General features: G+C 40.2%; 1 non-coding gene across 1 annotated transcript; it reads right to left on the bottom strand.

The window, feature by feature from the left end:
- Positions 1 to 1234: 1234 nt before the first annotated feature.
- On the bottom strand, positions 1235 to 1364 carry LOC126025393 (small nucleolar RNA SNORA22). Its single transcript, XR_007501400.1, has one exon. It is a non-coding gene; the product is annotated as a small nucleolar RNA SNORA22 (small nucleolar RNA).
- Positions 1365 to 4889: the final 3525 nt, after the last annotated feature.

Below are 4889 nucleotides of genomic sequence, written 5' to 3' on the forward strand. Positions count from 1 at the left end.
CTTGGCAGGAGTCAAAATGATTATTTTTGAATGCCACGGGAATGCCTCCTGACTTCTGTCAGACTTCATTCAAAAAAATTTTATAATTAACAATCGCCAATTTTTCAAAAACTTTTAAAATGAACCTAAATGATTTTTCTTAAACTTATTAGTTATTATTTTAAAGTTAGATGCTATTCTTTAGCCACAAATTCATATTCTATAGGCCTTAACTTACACATAGCAGGAAAGCTGGGTGATTGCCAAGTCCAGAAATTCTCCAGGGAAAAGTTATCCCCGATGGCCATTGAGAAATCTGGGGTTTACCATCCCCTACACTATCTGCCATGCTGTCAGAAGGACAAAGCTAGCTTAACACATGATTTTTAGCAGGATGTCACAGTTTGTTAGATGACCAGACTGAGCCAGGTTAAAAAAATTAATTGAAATTTTCAAAAATGGATAAGGCTTTAAAAATTGTATTTATCATGAAATGTAAAAATAACACAGAAACAGACAGAACAAAACAACATGAAACACAACATTGTGGCCACTTTCACTCATCACAACACAAACATGAACAGACAAAAGGATTGAAACAAAACTCGCATTAGAAAAATTGACGAGCGCTTTTGAAATATGTAGCCGGATTGTTTGTAAAAAAATTTTTTTTAACGTAGCTGGAGTGGAACCGCTGAAAATAAATTTTAAGGTTTAGATTTAACACAAAACATTTTAAAACAATTCTAATTTGAAGTTTAAAGCATGAAGTAAAATGTTAGCAGTTAAAAAAATTTGTTAAGTAAAATGGTTAATGAGCACTGTAGAAGGAGTCTCCACTCTGCAGTATGATATTATTTGCTGTAAATGAACAGGTTTTTTATAAATTGGTTTCACAGTAGAATAGTAAGACAGCTGTAATAAAGTGTTAAACTTTTTATGATCAAACACAAGAGCATGAACTATGATTATTGAAGGTATAAAAAACTGACTTTAAAAAACAAACAACTGTTTTTACTTTTAAGAATTTAAGTGAATAATTTGTAAAAACTATTATATACCAAATTAACAAAATGTTTAGACATTATACAATATAGTTAAAGACATGTGATGCATTTCCACACCTAGAGCTTAAGACCAAAATTATGTTTGATGCTAGTTAATTTGCTTTTATAATATTACTCATAAAATTAAATATGTATATTTTTCATTAATACTAGATTTCTTCACTTTGACACAAATATACAGATTTGTATAATGTGCTGATTTTCTGAATACACTTAAAAGGATAGTTTTTTCAATGCAGAGGTAAAGAACAACTATTGCTGTAGCACAGAATTAAAACCAAGGGTAATATAAGGCACACCTAGGTGTTCACTGTGCATTAAATTAACTATATTGTTTAAAAAGGCTAACCACATTATTTTTCACATAATTTTTTAAATATCTTAAAAATTAAAATAAATTTTCTAATAGAAATATAAAAGACTCAAATTTTAACACTTTTGTATCTGTTTGGATTTTAAAACACCAGGAAGTTTTTCTTTTGCCAATATTTTCTTATTACAAGTCAAGTGACAGAATTATGACCTTGCTCTAAAATTTTTGAGAGGCATGAACAAAGGGAGTTTATTGCACTTATCTTTCCGTTGCTTTTTTATTCCTGGAATCTTTTAACCCTTACAGACCTGAATTTAACCTTTACAGACATGAATTTAGAAAGTTTCCTAATTTTCAACGTTTTAATAATTACTTTAGAAGACCCAATGCACAAAACTTAATTACACAAATGCTTTTTGAAAAGGCACATGTATGCCGCATAATTTAATTCACAAACTTCACAATTATTTGAGGCATCTTATGAGACACAACAAAATTTTGAAAATAATTGTCACTATAAATTCCACATGAACAGTTTCTGAATCTTTTTACTTCTACCCCTGCCACTCTCTGCCATATTTAGCAGAGCAATCAAACTTGTAGCCACTAAGACACACACAGGCTAGCACTATTTTTCTGAACTTAAGCCAAATTTTACCAACTTAAGAAAGAAGTGATATTTTTTCTTTAAAATTTTTGTTTGCACTTTGACTACACAGAAACTTACTGTCTCAAATACAGGTATAGAATATGCCACATATACACTACCTCTGCATAGATTAAAGGGCTTATTATGACATTTTGAACACTTTTAAAACCTTCTAATTTTACCAACTGTGGCCTTTATCTTAGAAAAACATTTTAACTCAGGCATCCTAACTCAGGAGAAAGGAACATTTGTAACAACAGAGAGACAACCATAAAAACCTAAGGGAAGTTAGGGCTGCATTCCTACCCTAAGGGATGGGGGGGGTACGCCCTGCTCGCTGATCGCTGAAGTGGCCGCCTGGCCAGGAGGGCAGGGGAGGGTAGCAACAGTTTGTTGCCACGTGTGGGGGAGCTGTTGGAACACGAGCTCTGGGGAGCCACTTCTAGGCACGGAGGGCGGCAAGAGCTGTGTTGGCAAGCTGGGACCTGGAAAGTGTGTGCTGTGCCTTTAAAGTATGAAAAGGGGCGAGGCCAGCTATATGAGCATAGAGATCAGAATCCCTGCCTGCCTGCAAGGGCTTTGCAGCAGGGAAAAAAAACTTAGCTTCCCAGGAGACAAAGAGTTCAGCTTTAAGTGCCCTGCAGACGATATTGCGCCATTCAGTGGGGGAGACAACGCTGCCCCCCCCATAGATTCTAAGCAGGAGAGCGTGTAAGGGGCTTGGGGGCCATAGGAGGTTATGGCTTGAAACAGCTCTTTGAGGCTTTTCCAATCAAAGGCCTTGTACTGTTGCAATTGCTGGCTAAGGAGGGGAGGGTGGTGAGGGGAGTAAAGATTTTGGTGGAAAAGGGACGGAGCTGAGGCAATGGCAGTATATGAGAAGCACCAGGGAGGTCTTTAAGGGCAGTTTTTAGTTTTGAAGCAAAGAAAGTGTAAGAGGCATTAGATAGGGAAGTGGAGGGTTGTTTAGAATCCTTCACAGAGGGTGCAGCGGCAGAAGTAGTTGAGGTCGGAGATAAAGGGTCAGGGGAAGAAGAAGGAAATTGAGAGACAGAGTTAAAGCGAGAGGGAGCCCGGGAACACTCATGAGAAGCCTGCTCGAGATGGGATTCGGCAGTACAGACAATTTTATTGGCAGTTTCCTCATTACCTCTGGCAACAACAATATCTCTAAGCAGACTCCAATATTGTAAAATTACCTTTTCCTTATCAGGTTCATTATTAACAGCAAAATGATCCCTTAGCTCGTTACCAATCTTATCCCAAGTAGATGCAACAATTTCTGGACAGGTCATAACGAACCAAGGGCAAACATCATGAACAAACATCAAGAAATTACAAATATCTTTTTTGGTAACCTCTATATGTCTGCGTTTCAATTTAGACTGAATATCTCGAATGAATTTAAGTTCAGTACTCAATGCGGCTCCCATGGTCGTGAATCCGATGGGTGAAGCCCCAAAAGCCAATCAGGGCGGCATATGGGACAACAAATATATCAAAATTAATGTGAGGGCCCGGAGAGATAGCACAGCAGCGTTTGCCTTGCAAGCAGCTGATCCAGAACCAAAGGTGGTTGGTTCGAATCCCAGTGTCCCATATGGTCCCCCGTGCCTGCCAGGAGCTATTTCTGAACAGATAGCCAGGAGTAACCCCTGAGCACTGCCGGGTGTGGCCCAAAAACCAAAAAAAAAAAAAAATTAATGTGAGACTAACCTAATCTGCACCACCCTGATGGGGTATTCTGCGACTTATGAAAAGGCTCCGGACTCGCCGACTGGTCGTCCTAGTGTGGTGGTGGTCCTGCCTCGTGTTTGGGCGCCAAAATGCGGGTGTCCTGTAAGCCCCCCGAAGGGACCCGGCCAGCGGAGAATGGATGAGAGGCTCACGAACAACCGCACCTTTATTTTGCAAAGCTCAGATCACACAACCACACCTTGAAAAAATCTAAGAGAGGTTAATAACAAGGCCCAAGACAGAATTTCCGTTCAAAGGCGTATTAATGTGACCCTGCATTTTCTTATATAGACAAGGTAAAAAGGGGCAGGCATAGGTAGTGTCAATCACTCTTTATGGCGCACAGGCTATCTCATTATTCCAAATAAGGTATAAACACAGGACAGGTAGGGTGGAACAAGGTACATAACATCATTCCCCAAATATGGAAAATGGGCAGTGGGGCAGTGGGCAGTCATGCTAGATAAGCAGTTTCCTGGGTAGAGTCTGTTTGACCACATTCCCAGGCTCTTAACAGATTTATGGTGGGGCAAAGTTCTTAAGGAATAGCTTTGTAAAAACCCAATTTTGCACAAAACAATAAAGAGTACCTTGTTAACTCAAGAATGCGGGCTAGGGGAGTCTAGCTTCATTCCTGTGAGTGGTATCAGGCTGTGTTCCTCTCCCCTGGGCTAAGAAATTATTTATTACTTTTGTGGCTGCTTTTTTCCTGCTGGCCCAGGGGCTTTGTAGCAAACAGCACATAGGACTGGAAAATGGCAGAGAGGTTTTTGCAAAAGTGGCCACTGTCAGGTCACGGTAGCCAAAAGCTGAGCCCTCGGGGTTGGCCAGCAGACGTTGATTTCGAGCCCGAGACTTCGGAAGGAAAATGGGCCTTCTTCAGACCCTGGGCCATTTAACAGTCGACTCCTCTTCGTGAATCACGAATAACTTCGTGACCCTCATCCACCCTGTGGGCCAGGGTCCCCGGGGGTCGCAAGTGGCGCCCAGATGTGCGGCATGAAGCACGGATCACTGACCAGACAGCAACAGGGAACAAGTCTCAAGAGCCTGCTCATAAGACACCGACGTGTCCACGGATGAGCCCCATGATTCACTGGAAATACAGGAGAGCACAGAGCTAGAAATAACTCCTAAGTGTCAT

Source organism: Suncus etruscus, chromosome 12 (assembly GCF_024139225.1).
Source record: "Suncus etruscus isolate mSunEtr1 chromosome 12, mSunEtr1.pri.cur, whole genome shotgun sequence".
In the NCBI taxonomy this organism is placed as follows: Eukaryota; Metazoa; Chordata; class Mammalia; order Eulipotyphla; family Soricidae; genus Suncus; species Suncus etruscus.